Source organism: Rhopalosiphum padi, chromosome 1, assembly GCF_020882245.1.
Source record: "Rhopalosiphum padi isolate XX-2018 chromosome 1, ASM2088224v1, whole genome shotgun sequence".
NCBI classification, from domain to species: domain Eukaryota; kingdom Metazoa; phylum Arthropoda; class Insecta; order Hemiptera; family Aphididae; genus Rhopalosiphum; species Rhopalosiphum padi.
Window position 1 is genome coordinate 17842017 of NC_083597.1, and position 21745 is coordinate 17863761.

Consider the following 21745-nt stretch of genomic DNA (forward strand, 5'->3'; position numbering starts at 1 on the left):
CATTTATTTAAAATGTATTTTTACAATTGAACAATTACTATAATGTGTATTTCAAACATAAACTAAAAGCAATTGATAATTCAATAGGTAATATGTTGTACGATAAGACCTATTATTAAAGCGTTTTTTTTTATTTATTGCATATGATTAAAAAATGACTATAATTATACTTTTATTTATTCTATAGGTAAAATATTTCATGGTGGTCAAACAAATATTAAAATCTTAACCTATCTACTTGGAAGTTTGGCCTTAAATATATTATGATTAGGTATTATAGTTTATCAAGGTTGTTTTCATATCATTTATAATAACATCACTAAGAAATCACAGCATAGTATGCACTATGCATTATAATATTATACGTCTATAATATGAAACATAATAATCCGTTACTTGTTTGTTAATAAGACTATTTCAATATTAAATAATTGTTATTTACCTAGTGAAAACAAATTCCTATTTAAATTTTTAATTTTTTAACTGTAATATATTTTTACATTTATTTGTTAAAACATAATTAATCAAATAATCAGTTACAATGTTTTCATAAATATCACTATATGTTTTATATCTTAAATTTAAATTGTCATTGATTGTGTTATTTTTCATTATTATATTTCCAATTTCAATGCATAGGTATTAAAATTTATTTAATAATCTATAATCATTTACCTAATCACTGATAACAGTGAACACCTATACATATTATACACAAATATAAATATACCTTTTAGTCTCTAGATTAATTATATACTTTAAAGTTTCAAGGAAATACTTAATAATGAACAGCAAATTGTCCACATTATAATTAAAATTATGTTTATTAATATCAATACGAAGACAGAAGACGTAACAATACCATTATTATATAAATTGAAAATATACACCTATACGTAACCTACAGAATTATGTTCTTAATATAGGAAATTAATTAATCAATTACTAATAACATTGCATAAATTTAATTATTAAAAAATAAAACTACTATTGAAATAAAATGATTTACTTCTATAGGTATAGAATATTCACAAGTTCACAACCTACATTTTCAAATAAACTATTTTGATAACACCTATATTAACAACCAGGTATATTATAAAAATAAGTTCAAGATAAAAATTATAGTAAACACTTAACTTAGTACAACCTGTACTTAATACACTTGATATTAAATGAGTTATTTAACTGTATTATTATTTACTATTGTAAAACTAATAAGAAATACACAGAAACCATATATTTATCAGAAATTAAGTTCACCTAAATAATTTAAATCTAATAATAATTTGGTATACTATTTATAAGTTAACGTATTTCACGTAAAAAAATTGTTGAATGTCATAAAATCAATTCTATCCCTACCGATCATAACATAAGAAATATTTAAATAAATATCAATAATAATCAAATAACGGAAACCTTTGCAAAATTACTGAATTAAAATTAAGCGCAAAATAAATATTAAATTATTAACTACTACAGTGTTGCTGTAATTTATATTTGTATGAACTCTATTATTTTACTTTTTTTATTCACTCTGTCCATTACTGGATCTTGAATTCCTGAGCCCCGTTGGAAAAGAAAATGTTGGGGCTTTTTAAAAACAATTGTTATTAAGGTGCTTATTTGTATTTTATACATAAAAAATTGTTTACTGTAGCACAGAATGCATCATTATTCATAATATTATGCACAAAATAACTAGATATATACATATAGTTGTATAACTCTAAAAATTAATAAAATAAAATAATTTTATTATTTGAATCGATATGAATTTTACATATTTTACAAACACACAATGAAAAAGGGATTGTCAGCACTTTGAGACGAAACATACATAAATCATGTTATCCTTGTAACTGCAGATATTGGAATTATTGGATAAACCGTCTTTTAGGTGTCACAGTGTTAGCTACGACTCACATTACGTCTTTATATTTGCTTATCAATTGTATGTTTTTACCATTAACTATAGTACGTATACGTATATATAAATAAATAATTTAATATTTATTATTCTCAGGAAAAATATAGTTTAAACTGTTGGATAGATTTTAATGGTAGGTAGATCGGTTTTATTAGTTCATAGAAGTTGTATCTGCTTGTATATTATATACTTATTTACATCATATTTTTTTGTACCTAAACCGTAATTCATAAATAATATACTAATAATGGGTCGTAGAGTAATTTCTATAATACCGAATCCATTGCTACTTCGTCATTATCCATCACATATTGTTATAATAATCTACTCAATATACTGTTGTGTTCAACATGAAAAATATACCTAATTAAATTACTAACAGATGATAAACAATAGTTATGAGATTGATTAATTGAATACAGCACATAATTAATATAGCTTGATATAAATTGTACAATTTTTCTATAAAAGATTGGTTGTTATTAAAAATAAATAAGAAATATCAATGTATAATTTAAATATGTACAATACCAAATATCATTATTTATTGATCACTGCTGGATCAAAACATAATATAATTATTAAAAATATTATTTATTTTCCCTTACAAAATAAAAATAATGACCAATAACGGCAATAACCATAAAATATAATGTAAGGAGTCAACACTTTTAAAAATAAAGACGTATTTTGATTTAAAATTTAAATTATATTAAAATGTACCAATTAATAATAACATAATTGCATTAAGTATATTAGTTTTAATAAAATGTAACAAATATAATATCCAGTTTGTTGTCTACAGAATTCTTACCTTGAAGAAAAACAACTTGGCAAATATTCAAAAACCAGATAAAATAATATATTTTTAATTAATTGTTACCAGCAATAATTGATTTAGGTAAAAAAATTATATTTAAAGGTTGACAACAAGTATTGTTTATTTATTAGTTTTTGAGTTATAGCATATTTATTTGTATAAACTAAATACATCTAGAACAAATTATTAAATAATTTTGACTTAAACTTTATTTACGTTTACCTATACTTTTAAATCAATTTTATTAAATAAAATTGATTTTAATTTATTACTTTAGATATTATTATAATAATTTCTCTAAAAACATACATATCGTGTTTAACTTATTGTAGCTGAAACACACATATTTGGTATTGAGTTAAATGTTAAATTATCTCATTTATATTGTAATTTAAGTTATATTTTATCATATTATATTAAATATTAAAATGCATGACGATTAATAAATTTATATATGATGTGACTAACAATTATTTTTACAATACTAAGTAAATGATCGATGAGCAAAAAAAAATATGTAATTTTGTTTCTATAGGTCCTAAAATGTGATTGTAAATATTATGTTGTCCTATACTTACTTGTCTATGAAATAAAGCCATAAAATGTAACAAAGAACGTAAATTACAGTTTCAAATTTAAATGGCTTAAAGACAGAATTAAAATGTATTTATAAGGGTTTATGCTTCATCGATTTAAAATATTTTTAGTCTACCATTAGTATTAAGACTAGAAAAAAACTCATACAAATGACCGGTAAACGTATCCATATTAAACCATTAATATTACTTATATTCGGAAAAATATTTCAATATAATTAGTAAAATTCTATGAAAACTTTACATTAATTTTTATATATTATATTAGTATACTATATTTACTATATTACAAACAGACATAGGCACAGACATAGACACACACACACATCTATTACCAACAAAGGTTAATAATATTACTACATTAAAAAATTAAATTGCTTGATCATTGGATAGACAGGGTAGGGGATGACCAAGCATGCAATATTTGCCAGCGGACCACGCGTGACCTACATCACGTCATACTCAAGGACAGCCACGCGCGTTTCTGTGTATTGTAGTTATTATTTGCACACAGGTAGAAGAAACGTACACACACACGCAAACGCGCGCGCCCAAACATAATTTATTATTTTACTTTATATTACTGTTATCTTAATACAGGTTTTATTGTGCACATCATGCGATCGTATTATTATATGAAATACTTGTAAAAAATCGATTTTCATGACTTTGAAGTAGACTTAAATAAAATATATAAATGCATTTAGTATTAATCTATTAGAAATAAACGGAAATGTTTGTATCAATAAAATTGCATTCATTTTAAGTGTATGCATTTTATATTGAGTTGAGAATTAAAGTTTATCTTATATTTTATGCTGAAGTACCTATATGCTTATTTCTTAGTAAATAAAAAAAACACGAACGAGTAGGTAGTTACATACACTGCTGTTACATACGTATTAATGTATTATAATATAGAAAAAAAGTTATATAAGTAGTATGATAGGTGGTGTATCTAGGCATCTACTGTATACGAATTACGATTAGATTATTTGAATTAATTGTAATACTCAAAATAAATAAACCATGGTAAACAAATTTAAGTATTTATGGGGATGAATATGTTAGTCAGAAATCACTATGTATTATCATATCGTTTACTGATAATGTACCTAAATTGTTCGTATTCGTCTGTACGTTTAAATATTCCACCTATACTCTAAAAAAATAAAAGATCAACTGAGTGAATTAATTATTAATAAGTATTAAATTTAACATTGTATAATTTTGTCTTGTAGGTGTTATTTGTTATCAATATATCGGCAATATAAATTAATTATTACATAAATGTTAGAATAATTGTATAAAAAACAAAGCAAACATTTTTAAAATTAATTTTGATGGTTTTGTTGTAGTATGGGGATTATTTTTTACTTTATAATATGAAAAGCGTAACAGATTACATGACTATATTATAATATAATTTATCAAAATATATCGTTTGTCAATAAATTTAAGAAAAAAATTAAAATTGTATTGACTACTGATTAGGTAGATATAATTTTATATTTTTATTTAAGTGATTTATTTATTATGCATGTTAAAGAAACATTTACCTCGATAGACGATAATTACAAAAAATTTAAAATTTAAAAAAAATGTATGATAATAATTTGTACCCGTATAATAATAAATAACTTATTTGTGTGTTTTTTAATCAACATAATAAAAATTTAATAAGACTTTTGTAGTTCCAAAGCATAAAATATTTAGACGAATTATAAATTAATATTCTAATTAAGTACCACAACTCGTTGAAATAAAGCTAAAAGTTTATAAAACTTAAAAACAATATACGATATAAATGTCAATTTTTTTAATTAAAAATTTTAATGATAATACCTATATTATAGTAGATATCCTCACTTGTAAGTTTGAAATAATTTTTTTTTCTTCTTCATAATCAAATCGAATGAAGAAGTTGAATTCATATCAATATTCTTACATGACAAATAGTCTCACATTGATATATTATCTACTTATTTCTACATAATATATATACGTATAGCAGTTTCATTAAACATAACGAAAATCATCGCAGTTGAGCCAATTATCATTGTACTGCACACATGTATAATGATTGAAATATATCAATAATTATTAGTATACTAAAATTCAGTTCTCAGTAGGTACACATTCCTTACTCGAGTAAATGAAAATCTTTGACGTATAAAAATTAAACAAATCAAATTTATACCTAATAATATAAATTGTAGATATTTTAACATTAATGATATAACACACCGGAAGTTTTCAGGTGAAACTATATATTACATACACTATATAGCCACCCGCTACTCGTTAGTCACTACTCACTACAGTGCATAGATTCTATACATATACTCTATATATTCTCATTAATTATAAAGAAAAAAATAATAGCAACACACGTATAATAAGTATTACAGAGTGTAACTTGTTATTGTAAAAATACGTTTTCTTATAATATAATATTATATTGTCTGCGGTCTCTTTCACTGCGTCCCAATTCCAATGCTCGCATTCCACCTCTTATTGCGTCACCCATGCGCCTGTCTATTCACTGGACCGAACCACATGACGTTTTATTGTACGTTATGTCCATATAGTTCACTTAAGACATCCAGCTAGCAGTCGGTCAATTAGTTATTATATTATATTGGGTACGTGTAATCAATGTTAATCTATACAATATATATATTATACATAAAACAAAAACACGTGTTTCCAAAGAAATTAATAACAATTAGAACAATATTAAAACAACGAATTTTCGTCCGTAAGTCATATTTGATCAAATAGAAAATCAACGATACTAACCTCACCTCCCTCTCCCGCAAATAACGTGTTCTAGATCTACGCCTGTTTAATCTTAGAAACGAAATTGCTACCCACGTATTCGTTTATTTGAATCAACCAATGAATGGTTCACAAATTACTTAGTTTTAAACATTATACGAACTAGGTTACAGAAATGATACGATTTAATGCAATACTACAATACTTGTTTGATTTACTTAGTTAATAATAAAACTTACAAAACAGTAAAATGTGTTGCGATCAATAAATAAAATTATTTAGTACCTAGCTCAATTAATTTTCAATACATCATGCGTGAACTTAGTTTAGGTGCTATATGTTATATTATAACAGTTATAATAATATGTATAATCGTGTAAAGAATGTCATTGTAAGGCTGGCTAATAGTAGTAACTATTAATTTGGTTATAATATCTTTTAATTTTTTTCAAATTTCTTACGAACAGACAAGGGAGATAGAATCTTCAAATTAATGGATATTTTATAATTCATAAAAATAAATAATTTAATATTTAATTTTTAAAGTTTTATGTTTAGTACCTACTTAAAATTACTTAGTTAATTTGAGTATGATAAATATTATTTTTTGTTACTCAATATACGTCTATAACTATTTTTAAACTTTTCAATCTTGTTACAAAAAAGCATTACTTACACAATATCTTAAGTTTGTTATCTTAAAGGTTCAAACTGCAATGATTTTATTACGTATGTATTTTAATAAAATAATAGCTCATGTAATTTAAATTGTTATGAAACTATGAGTCTCTTAAGTCTTTATATATAGCTTTGTAATGTAATCCCAAATAATGCTTCTACTAGCATTTTTTATTTAGTTATTTTATATATTTATTAAATAACATTAATATATAAAATATACTATTAAAAAAAAATAGATAACTACAACTAATTATTCACTAATAATATGTAAATAGAAAATACTAACTTTTGAATTTATAATATTTTCTATACAATTATATTAAATCATTAGAAGTCTATACTATATTATTTGGATATTTTGTATTGAATTTTTATAGTTGACTTTAATTATAATAATACCTACCATAAATAATGATATATTTTAATATTTTAATTTCCAATATAATATTATATAATAAATAATAGTTAAATTCTTAATAATGAACAATATTACTTTTATATTTAAATTATCCTACAATAATTAAAAATAATTATTTTAATTTTTGTGGTTAGACTATTTTATCTTTAAATATATTAATATCTACATAACATACCATATGTTGATATTGATCATTGATCGTTGAATTATTTTTTTAGTCAACATTTCTTTAATAATTCTTATTATAAGATTGAAAATACAGTCTATGGTATAAATAAAAATTGAAAAACGCAGATCATGAATTTTTATAAGTTTTCAAAATATTTTTTTTAAACCTAAATTCATATATAAATTATTGTCAATATTATATAAATTATCAATGTATATTAAACATTAGAAAAAAAGAGAACATTAAATGGTGCTGTTTACGTTTTACGGCTTTAAGGTTAAAATTGAACTCTTGTAATATAATAATATTTAATAATGTATTATTATTATATGAGAAATTATGGATTCTTCTCATTAGCAATTCGCATCATTCTGTTTATTCGGTCGATTAACTTTGTATAATTAGTAGCATCACAGAACACGTTTAGGTACAAAGAACGAATACGTATGATGAGTACAGAAGCCTTGGGTTTTAAAAATCAATTTGGTAAATAGTAATATAGAAAAATTAACGGCTTCATAAATTGTGAATAAAACATTAAATTTGTCGAAAATCTCATTTTGGCTGAGGTACGTAGTCTGAATATTACAAGGAAATGTTCAAAAGTGAGTGGTTGATATACAAATTTGAAAATACTAACTTTTGAATTTATAATATTTAGTATTATGGTTAGTACAAATTTATGCTGAACCTTTTTAAATTTGACTATCACATCTAGTCTGTAAAATATAAACCGATCGAGACCACACGATATGCTAAAATTGATTCGAAGAAAGATCTTATAAAAACTTCTTCAACTACTTAAATTTAATAAACATAATAACGTAAAAAGTCATTATTATAAGCTAGGTAATAAATTAATTTTATTTCGTAATAGGTGTAAAAGATGACTGATAAATTCACGATCCATCGAATTTTTAAATACTAAATAATTAGATTATACAAACGAAAACTTAAACACAAGTCAAAAATGATTTCACTAAATTTTAATAGAATGAAAAATCAAACGAAACTTTGTTAAAATATTTATACAAATTTAAAGCCAATACTGTGTGTATTACGATATTTATTGTGCGGTTCATGACAATTAAATGGTGCGTACCTCTTGCGTTAAATTTTAATACAAATAATAGTGAGTAAAATACAAAACAAAGGTTTAGTAGAGAGTTTAGTGAATTTGCAAAAATATAGTTAAGCTGTTTCATGTGGAACACCTAGCAGGGATTCCTACAAAGATTAGTGTCTAAGTATACAATATCACGTAATATAATAATGTGGGCAACTTAACTGTGTTATATGCAAATTATTAGTGGTCTGTACGAGGAAAAAAATTGGAAAATTCAAAATAAGCGCTTGAAAAACCAATAGGGAAACTGCACTGTCATTGTCGATGATTATTGCGATCATCACCACTGTAGTCTTGTAAGCAATATGACAATATGCCGACGTTGCTTATTTGAGACTATATACCTAAATGCGGGAGATGTACTATATACAATATACGGAACTTGTCGGCTACCATACACACTAAACATACGACAATTACGTACTTACATAATATGATAAATGTACATTTAACTATGTAGCTATATAGATATATCACATTAGGTGGAAAAATACATTTTAGACTACCTATGTTAAAATAATATTATTTTCTTTGTATCTTTAACTGTGCACTACTTATTGTTTGCTATTGACCAAGTTAGTGTTGATTTGATTTAACCCTTCGAATTTAATTTTGTTTATTTAGAATGCCTTCAACTTTCAAGGACATGTAGTCAGGGGAAGGAATCTAGTTCTCTAACACGGATAATAAAATATCCAGGATTCTATTATAACTTAGTCCATGAATAATATTCTTTACTCTTTGACATGAATTGGTAGAAGGGGTGTCAGTCTCACTTTTTTTGAGTTATATCATTTATGGGGATTCATCTGCGTCAGAATTACTTCCTCTGCCTCCCAGAAATTGCACACTACAGCCTCAAAATAATTTACCGTCTTAAGCCTATAGCCAAAATAAATATAGATATCTTATACTTATTAATTTAATATTATGCAGTCTAATTTATCATTTTGCAATTAAGATTATATGTTAATATGTTGTAGAACACGTGTACATCGAGTAGATACATTTTAAGACAAAAATAAAAACATTATTATAAATCATAGAGATATAAATCATCTATTCATTGACCCAATAGCTGGTACTTAAATACTAACTACATAGAAACGCTCTGGATACCCGTCAAAAATCAAGTATATGATTAAATCATGTGGAGCAATTATAACATATATACCTATTAGAATTCCAACTCTAGGAAGAGTAATATAGAGCTCTGTTCAACCATTTACGATCTATGATCTAAAAATGTATTTGAATCATTCCTCATATTTACTTTGTTAGCCATGAAATACATAGCCATTTAAATTGTGAAAAATTATTTTTTTTCTATTTGAATATATTTCTTATTTAGTTTAAAATTTTTAAATTCAAATCATAGTTTTAATATCAATAGTCATAATATTTAGCGATTTGTTAAAATATTGAGAAAAATAAAAGTATTAGATGTTTTTGAATTATCAACTAAAAGATTTCATAAATTTGCTAGTTAATCTTATGTAGGTATACTAGATAGATATTATTATTTAATATTTACATTTTTAAGGTTTATTTAAATGATTCATTAAAATTTTTTTTTTATATTATATTAGAACTAAACTTAATTTTATTATATGTGCTTCCCAAAATATAAATTTACAATTTAATCGAAATTAGTTAGTACAATCTAAATTATATGAATAACGAAGCAATTTATTTTATTTTATAAATTATAATTATTATAACTATTATTTAAATCAATTTTAATATATTTATTAAATAAAATAATAATAATAATAATAATAAACCATTATTAAAATTTAAAATAACTTCTAATTTCTAGTACCTAAATAAGTCACGTTTTGTGGCATTTCGAGGTCGATAACAAATAACAATGTTTACTGAAGTTAATTTACTTTTAATAGCTCTTTTACTGATCATACTTATTATATAGGTACGTCAATAGTCAACCCAATATGTTATTATGATACATGGATAATGTACTCATATTAGTTGATATTTTATTTTAAAATAAAATAAATATAACCTGTGTTATATAATACAAAAGTGAGTGTTGAATACCTAGTATAAAGGCATTACTAATGTTTAAATTAGTTTTAAAATTTAAATTTAAATTGAAAAAAATAGTAATATTGTTTATGGTCAAACATAAAATATTCTCATTCCTCGTTGTCAATGGTATAGTAGGTATTAAAAAAAAAATTAATGGATAAAAACAAAACACGAATAATTTCTTTATTATCACATAATAATATTAAAACGGGCATAATGCGTATAGGTAAGGTACCTACTGTGATACTTATGTTTGGAGTTTTAATAAAATACCGGATAGTGCATGATGCTTGAATATATAAAGTGCAAACATGAACTCAAATAGAATCTTTTGTAAGTGTCATGTTATCTGACTTAAAATATTTAATTACGAATCGTACTTACAATTTAATCAGATATTAATGATATAGGTTATAAGCTGGTTAATGTTATATAGATCATATAGGATAACTATTTAATTAATATTTTTCACCCAAGCTTTATATAGGTACTGATATTTCTCACGGGTTCTAGTCGGTTTATTTAAATACCTAGATACTCAAATACCTATATAATTCACTCAAATTTGATGTAGATCTAATAGGTATAGATATATAGTATTTACTTTTTTTAAACTATTTTATATTTAGAAGTTAATAAACCAAAATAGGCAATTTTAATCAATGTCATTTTTATAAAATCCATGTACACTAACTTATTCTGTTTGTTTAAAATACATAGTATAGGTAAGTATATGAAACTGGTATTGCCTATCAGTAATTAAAAATGTTATAGATAATTAACATTTTATAAATTATAAAACCATACGAAAAATTAATTTGATTTATAAAATTAAAACAGTTGTTTAAACTAAAAGTATAGTAAATCTACAATTTTTAATGAAAACAATTATTAGTCATAATAATATTTAAAAGTTATGTTAGAGAAAAATATTTTCGATTTTATAAACTATATATTCACTCCGACTCTTACGAAAAATGTTAAACATAATAAGGTTTTAACTTACCTATATATTTTTATACATAGAATTTTATTAATGGCCTCAGATAAATTCTAATAAAGCATTATCAAATGTGTTGAAGAAAATAGAATTAATTGTGATTAATAGAACACATTTTAAACATGAATACATTCGTGATTTTATTTTAAACAACAAAGATGTTAAATATATTTTTACCTAATAAACTCATCACACATTTTATTAAAATCTAAAAATATTGATTTTTAGTTATATTAAGATCCATTAATGAAAATATATTTGTATCATTTAATTATTGATTTGGTTTTTCATTAATCAGTAAAAAAAAATCAAAAATAATTAATTTGCTTATGTACAAATATAAAAATATTAAATAAATAAAATATATAAATTGTTTAACTTAAAGAAGATAATGAATCTATTTTTTAGAACCTAAAGGATAAGCTCTCGACCTTTATTGTATACGTGAAATAAATTAAATGACAGTACAACAGAATTCTCATTTGATTAGATAGTAATTGCATAAATTATCATTAAATGAAAATAGGTACTGAAATGTAAGTATTAAATAAATGAGAAAGATAACCAAAAAAAATAATTATTAATTTGACTAATCATAATTATAATAAAAATAAAATAATAATATGTATTTCAAAAATATTTATACTTTTTCATTACAATTAATTGTATATTTATATTTATACGCAAGGATAAGTAGGCAACTGTAGGAGAGATAGATACATATTACATACTGAACTATTTATTATTTAAATTTAATATTTTTAATACACGTGAATATAAGATTTGATAAACATTAAAAGATAATCATTTATATACTTTTTAGAATGAAAAAATTATGCTTGGTTAAAAAAAAATGTACATCCGGTTTGAATTCAAGGAGATTCCACAGTAACGTTGACAGTTACTAGAAATCAACTCCCTATAAAGATTATTGGTTATTATACCTACACCTGATTTATAATTTATTATTTATGCAATTAGTTAAAATAAAATAAATTGTATTAAATAATTTTACCGTGGTAATTTTTTAACCAAACTGAACAATAGTATAAAAATAACTTGCAATTTCAAAAATCAAATAAATAAGAATCTATTCTGAATTTTCTCTTTCTAGAATCTACGGATAACTTTCTCGCACTGTTGTCAAGTTGTATTTACTACGTAATTCGTGAGATCCCTTGTAGTTTTTTTTTTATGTCTGGGTAAAATGTTAACTTAGTTTATGTTAATAAAATAAAATAACTTAAAGCATTATTATATTTATGTATATCATATGCAACAATCCACACCATATTAATACAGTAAACGTTAATAATAATAATTATTATATGTCATCATATTTTAACGTAATAAAATAGATTACTGAATGTTGGTAACTGAAAAAGACATAAGAAATTAAATTATATGATTTTTGAATATGTGCTAAAAATTTGATTTAAAAAATATAAAATTAAATTTTATATTTATAATAAAATAAAATTCGAATTAATTAATATAATTTTATAAATCCAATTCAACATAAAATTCTCATACCTATAAACGAAATCAATTCACAAACATATAAGTTATTTTAATAAAATAGAACTTTGTCATCTAATAATGTAATGAAACTCATGTAATATTATACAATTATTATTGTATAATTGTACCGGTTAATAACCTCGTTATTGATACCAAAAACATAAAAAAAATATTATAGATTATATGAATTATGAACGTTTTAATTAACTAAATATACTTTTGTTTCCATGATTTTAAGTTAAAATAATAATCATACATATATAATGGGTAAATTCTGTATAAACTATTAAATTCTCAACAACGTATACATGGCTAATGTGTAGTTCTAGTACCTAATTGTATATTATTGATTTATAGATATACATAATATAATTTAGTTATTGGAATATGCCTTGTAAAATCTCATTATTAAAAATGTAAATGCTTTCAAAATATGTATGATTGTTTTAAAGCCTATATCATTTGTATGAATTTTTTTTTTTGACATTTTCTATAAACATCTTTTAAAACCAGAATTATTATTATTATTATATATATTATAATTAATTGTTTTAACTTTTAAGGCATACTTTGAGGGCTAGAACAAAAGGTCAAGGTCTATCACCTTGAATGTAATATTCAAATGGACCTTCCTCTAATGTCCGCAATATTGCAAAGGAAATGTTTAAATACACAAGGACAGAAATGTCTACTATGCAATTCATAAAAAATATCGTGCAAATCTGCTTTCAGTAACTGTGAACAATAAAATTCGGTTGATCTAGACGTGCATAAAAACCACTCTCATAACCAACTTGAGCTATGTGCTACTTTCACTCATGTACCATTATCACACGAAACTATGCTGCGCAGGTAATAATACTATGTTATTAAAAAGGTGTCTGTGAATCTCCTCAATTTGACGCACAGTTTCATAGAAAATAATTGTTATTACTTTATTGGAAATTAAGAAGAATAAGCTCTTAGTAATTTAAAAAAACTTATAACTATGATAAAAGCTTTAAAAATCCCTTTAGAAATATGGAATTTAATTATCTTAAAGTCATATTCTAATTTTGAAACATTATAATACATGTATTTTTACTTTTTAGATCAAATGTATTCATATCTTATAAATGATGGTATAAAAATAATTTATTGTATTGTCTTAAAATAATTTCTATATAACGTATAAAATATAAATTTATGGCTATAGGTAATTCGTTTTAATATATAATATCTAGTGTTTAGAAAGTCTGGGTAAAATTTATCTACAATTTATTGAAGTGTAAAAATTTTACACACTTTCTAGGCACCTTCCTTGGCTTGAGTAAAAAAAATTATATTAATTATTGCATTTTAATATAAAAAACAATTTAAATAAAAATTGAATTTGTATAAAATCCTTTATTGCTTAACTTATGTACGAGTATAACTAAGATAAATATATATTGCAGTTTGCCTACAGATTAAATAAAAAAAATTAAATAAATTTATAATATGACTATATTTAATTATGTATTTTAGTTTTTATATTTCAATATAATGATCATGAGATTATGTACTAATATATAGGTACTTCAAAAAGAGAAATTATTCATATATTTTTAAATTTAGTAAATTGTGCTCAAATACTTTGAATGCAATAAATTATTGTAATATAATATTGCATTGTATTGTTATTTGATATACTTTACTAAAGTAATTAATAAATAAATAGCAAACATTTATACATATACATTTTATTTAAGAGTTATGAAGTATATAATAACAATATATAACTTTATATTCTGAAAAGAAATATTCTATAATCAGCATAATCTATCATTAATTTTACGTATAATGTTATATTTTAAAATAAAGAGACTAAATAGTGAGGTTGTTTTCGGAAAAATTAGATCAACTACCGTATAACTAACATAAACATAAATATAAATTCATAATAAAATATTCTTAGAAATATAGACTAACAGCAACCCCTACTCAGAACCGTTTTTTGCATATACAATAGTTTATCATTTAATTCAAATTCAAAATATCCATTGCAGTATATTACAATAGCCTATTCAATAACAAGGTACACTCAACACCTACTATACAGCAGAGCGTCCTCCAGGTTATTATTATTATTATTATTATTAATACCTTCTTGGTACTATATAATAAACTTATACGCAGTATTATACATAATTAATTGTAATCATAGGTTTCTATATTTTATAGACATTTTTCTCTTAACATAAAAAGTTAATTAAATTCATTAAAACTTATTTTTTTTTTTATATTATTCATCTTAATTTATTATAAGATTTTGCAACGGAGTCTCTCTAAACTCGTTACATAATATGTAAGAATCCCTAAAAATAACCAAATTCAAAATCCATATAACGTTCAAACAATTTTTAATTTTTACCCTAACACCTGATCTAATTGAAACTTTTATACATTTGTACTATAAACAAAAAAACCAGAGAACTAGCTCGCTCTGCTGTATAGAATAAAGACTGTATCTTGTCACTGAGTACGTGTAAAGTTTGTATTAATAATTATACATTATACATTGATAAACGATTCGAAAGAGTCGAGTAAACCAGTATCAATATTTAATAATAACGGTTATGAGCATCCACATGTTTATTCACATTTTGTAACGCAGTGTTTAAACAATTATCCAATTACTCGAATACATCCAGTATCCGAAATCCGAATAAATAATTCAGTTACAAAGCCTTAATCTATAATATGACGGCTTAATACTTAAATATTAATTAAAATTACTTTAACATTTCAAACAGACCAAAAGTATTTTTTGTGTCTATATAATAGAAAAATATATAATAAAATATAAAGATAAATGTTTCTAAAAAATGAACATAATTGTTTAAATAGTTTTAAATTTTGCCGATAAGTAGTTAAATAATTTGATTTGTAATTATTAAAAATGAGCAATATTAAAATTCTATTTAAAACATAAATTTCAAGACATTTTTTAAGTAAATAAGATACACGACTACGAATATCCATTTAAGACTTTCACTATGGAAGCCTAAACATGGTAATAGACATATGTATAATTGTTATTATGCCAAAACCCATGTGTGTGTATGTGAAAGCCATCCGATCGCGTAAAGAGCGCTCGATGATTACATGTTACGTCTTTCAGAAGGCTAGAAATAAAAATCACCGTGCCAAATTCACGCCAAGTAACCTAATAAACGAAGAACAAACCGATTGTCACATATTTTTTTTCTCCTCTCGGTATCTCCAAAAATAGTCGAGATGATTCAATAGCACTACTCAAGATATTTACGTCGGAATTTAATTAAAAAACAGATTCTTTTTCTTGCGGTCCCGAAACGATGGATCCATTGTAGTTTCATTTAACTCTTACGTTCAGAAGTTCATTCTAATAACTGAAGTAAACCTTTTTTTTGTTGATATATATCATTGATGAAAAACAAAACAAAATATTAAACAATATATTTTTTAATATATTGAGATTAATTTGATTTAATGGTACTATTGTATTTTTGTACTTTCTACTATAGCAGTTGAGTTTTGTAACTGACCTAATTCAATGGTGTCGTTGATGTAGGTTAAGGTCGCAACAGTCTATGGATATTTTATATCGAAAAACGAGTTAATCTGGACAATTTAGTACTCAAGTTATATAATTTGAAAAAATCCTTAAATATGAGATATGATGAATCTCTAATAATGAAAAGATCTTATTAAGTCTACGCATCAATACATAAATAAATTTTAACGATTTGTTTCTATTATATTTATAATATTATATAATTATGAGGTAAAAGATAGATTTGTGTTTAATTATTGCACGCTGAGTGCTGACATGATGTATTAAATTTAGATTCATTTAAGTACATATGGTATGCTTGCCAGATTGTGCAAGCGTTCATTACAATTAATCATTTAAAGATTGTCTTGGACGTCGTGAAAACCAAACATTATAAATTTATTTAAAATTGAATTAAAGGTTTTTTTACTAACAAATATTAATTAAAATTGTTCATAATATAAGCCCAGAGAAGTATTATTCATACTCCTCCTCTTTTCAATATTGAAGTATATACTCTGAAGTGTTAGGCAAAATGTTTTTAAAATTACCTAAAAATTAATATTAATAAGCCATATAAAACAAAAACAACAGATATTTCTTTAATATATTTTGAAGTAATATTTTTATGTTTTTATGCATACTACCTACATTGAAAAACATTAAAAATTTTAAACTAGTAAAACATTTTTTATTATATAAAAAGAAAATTTTACTAACCAAAATATTTATATGTCACCTAAAGTTCATTTTTAAAAATTGCAATCTTTATTTTTGAGGGTGGTTTCTATTGAGAACCTATTGGATTTATTTGTATTTTTAAAGGTAGGTACTAAAATTTCTTAGTTTACTTAATAACCAGAAAAAGTCATAAAAAAATTGATTTTGTTATTTTAATTTAATTCAATACATTGTAATCGTTGACTTACTAAAACCTTCGACAAATGTTTAGCATTTCCTAAACATGTATTTTAAGGATATTTGGCTGTTTTGAGTTATTTATAGTCATTAGAAATTTTAGTCAAAGAGCTTGACAATTTTATACACCATTCCTTATGTTTTCTTATAATAATCTAAAAAAAAATATTAACGTAATATTTTACGTATACAATATTTTATCTATGAATATAGATACATTTTTAAAAGCGTTCTAAATTCAAATTTTAATAACATTTGATAATCAAATGTAATAATAATAATTTACTTAAATCGATTTAAATTTATACATAATTTAAACTAAAGTATAATTTTCATATAGGACAAGATATTGAGTTGGGCACTCCTATAGGTTAATTCACCTTGGTGTAAAACTACATAGTATCTATTAATATAATACATTTAAATAAATAGATAAATAGATTTTATATCAATCACAGAATTCGAAAAATAATGATTATTTACAAAATTCTGTTTTTTTTTTCTATTGAACATTATAAGTCTTAAAAGATGTTCATAAAAAAAATTCTTATTTTGTACAATTATTAACATGAATTTAATATTGGATTAAATTTATTATTGAGATTTATAGACTTATAGTCAATAGAGAAAACCATGACTGATTTTTTTTATTAATTTTAATATTAAAAATATAAATAGTTTACATAATTATAATATTCTTTCCTACTGTTTTAGTAGAAATATTAGTAAGTAATAAGTACTTATTAATCTAATTATCACTATAAAATTGTATTTAAAGCATCGTGTTAACATTAATTCACTAGTAAATAACGAACTTTTTGATGAAAACATATTTTTTGTGTTTATTTTAATTTTTAAAGATATTTAAATATTGATGGATCTTTAATTCATGATAAAAGTTTATTTTTGAGATTATAAATAATTTAGAATTAAATTATTTAATGTAGTACATAGCAATATTGGAATTTTATTTGTAACATTTATTCAAAGTTTTTACTTTTACCTATATGTTGAAAATATTTTAACCATGAATATAAAGTAATTCAAAAATATATTTTCTATTTATTATAAGTATAGTGTTATAAATCTAATTTTGCTTATGATTTAATAATAATAATAAAATAAATAAATAATGAATATTATAACAAATCGTTGGAATTAAAAAAGTTATTTTATATTAGGCATAACCTAATCTAACCTATTACTTCACTATTTCATTGGTCCCACCTAATATTATTAATTTCTCGATAAAATAGCTTATAATTTAAAAAATTGTATATTTGACTAATTTTCACTAGGTTAAATACTATCTTGACACTTATTTAAATTTAATTCTATAAATTATATTAAAAGCTGCACAATGTATTTTCAATTTGTACAGTTGTAATTTAATACATTTAATATTTAAATAATTTATTTATACGTATTTGATTAGTATTTTATATAAAATTTATAATTTATAAAAAAAAAACTAATGAATAACCCTTTATAATATTTATATTTTATTTTATTTATTATTTAATGCAAATACAAAATATTACATATATATAATATAATATAGTATAAAAAATGTATTACTGAGCAACCTCGTGTGATGGCCTATGACTTATAAGTTAATCATAGAAATTACAAGTGATATTAAAAACATTCATTAATTTAATTTAAAAACTATTTAGACACAAAAAAATAAAGGGAGTATTGATGATATGGAATTTATATATATACAATGCTCACCTTCTTGTATTACTTTTTAATTTTTACATATTATGTCACCTTTAATAATGATAATTAAACACTTGTAAGGAGTGACTAGAAAATAATGAATTTGCTTGTATTATGTAAAAAATAATACTAATATTTCTAAAAATATTAATATTGACTACGCATTAAGATTAATGGCTGTTTTTCTTTAGGAAATGCTATAATACAGCATAAATAGCTTAAACACATTTTATTTATTTCATCTAAATAAATTATCGTTCAAATTTATTTTATTATGACAAACTAGTGGAAACTAGCGTTTTCAGTTACATATTTTTGCTATAGTATGACAGGCACACTTATTTGTAGTCTAATATCTTATTTTGCAATTATATTTTGTAAATCACTGTGGACCAATGGTACTATTTAAACCCGCATACTTACTACATTCAGAAGAGTTTTTATTTTGTACTTGTAAATTTTATAAAATAGGTACGTAATCATCATAGGCAAACGCTCATGATGATTCAATTGATTCCAGACTATCATATCAAAGATTATAACTTTATAACAGTACACAAATTGCATAGAAACATTCCTTCACATTACTTCGTAACATTTCTTAAGATAGTTTAGATATTCATATTTCCTAGACAATGTGTGTAGTTATAATGTATAGGTTAGGTTAGATTTATTAAAAATGATACATTTTAGTTATTTACTAACAACTCAAAATGATTTAGACATTCCCAAAGAAATATAGTTATTTCCTGAATTATTATTATTGCCAGTAACACATAAAATTATTAATTATTTACTATAACTAAAATTAAAAAAAAAATTAGTATATTTTATAATCTATTATTTCTAAATAATAAATTTTATATTATTAATTACCAATAATACTTAATACTTAGATAGGTACTTAATCCTTACATATTATATTAATTATTTTAATATTTTTTAAATTAAATTCTAAGACATATCAAAATTTAGTTACATCCCTAATAATGTAATTGTTTGACATATTATTGTTTTAAATTAAACATAATTAGATTATCACTTAAGAAATGTATAATCTATTTAATAAATCATTAATTCGTGCAACAATCTATTCAAGAATGAAGAAATTAAGAACTTGTATACATTTTAATAGTGTTTATATACATATCGACAAATGATAATTTTATTTTTATATTATCCATGCTATAATAAATAAGTTTTATTAAAATGATATAATAATGAAAAAATGGTAATAGGTCTTCAATTGCCTTATTTTTTTGAACACGAGTAATATATTTTGATATGAAATCAATAAACGGTATTGCTAAGTTAAATTCTAAAATATAGGTGCAGATTCATAGAAACGCTGAAATAAATTATGAAGATAAAAAACCCAAAAAAGATTAGATAATACATGATATTTAAGTCAGGTATAATTTTCAGAATCGTTGATATTCACCAAAAAATTTAGTAAATAATAATATATTGTATAATAAAAATTACATGCATGGAAATATGCTTACGTCGAGATTATAGTTAATTTTTCGATGAAATAAACTCCATAATAGAACATGTTTTTATAAAGCTTTTAAATAACTTTTCGTAATTTTGGAACTTGATTTATAATTTATCTTTAACTGATTATTTATCATTGATAAGAATAAGTCTTTTAGCTGGATGTCTATCTGCAGTTCGTAAAAAACTGATTTTTGATTCTAAGTGGAGAGAAAAATGCATTGATTCTATAATGGTGTTTTTTCTCTTTTGCAGCAAAAATGCTTCGATTTTCAATTTAAAGTATGGTTTTTAATAGAAAATTAGATCTGATTGATATTTGGGAGAAAAGGGGTTAAAAGTAAAAAATTAAGAAAAACGGGAATTTTTACACAATATCAGTATTTGACAAAATCGATTTTTTTTTTTTATGTACTGAACCTATTGAACCTATATTCACATCGTTTTACGATAAATTGGTATAGACTCAAAAGCTACAAACAATGATACAATATGGTTAATGGTTATGTATTAATTTCATAATTAAATGCTAATAATAAAATAAATAACTTTAATGGCAATATCAAAACACATATTATGAAATATACTTATAGTGATATAGTATGACAGCTCAGCAGCTTCTTCGCTCAGAATCATTTTTTGTATGCAATGATAAATCATTGAATTGAAATTAAATCTATTACATCAGAAGTAATCCTCTCATAACCTAACCTAACCTACTGTACAGCAGAGAGGTGTACTCACTTGCCTACCTTTTTTTACATTTGGTGTTATTTCTAGTTGCTATGGTGATATAATTTGTTTTTATGATAAACGTGTAAATAAAATATTATTATAATAAATTTATTTCCTTGCAATTCAAAAAAAATGTTAATGATTCAATATCATTCCCAATTAGAGAAATTATGAACACTTTACAATTTTACAATGTATTAATTAATATTATAAAATTATGTAA

The 21745-nt window shown here is 22.9% G+C and overlaps 1 protein-coding gene across 3 annotated transcripts in view; it reads right to left on the reverse strand.

The window, feature by feature from the left end:
* Positions 1–21745, reverse strand: part of LOC132918182 (AF4/FMR2 family member lilli-like) — a 142587-nt gene that overhangs the window by 107916 nt on the left and 12926 nt on the right. The window lies entirely within an intron of this gene.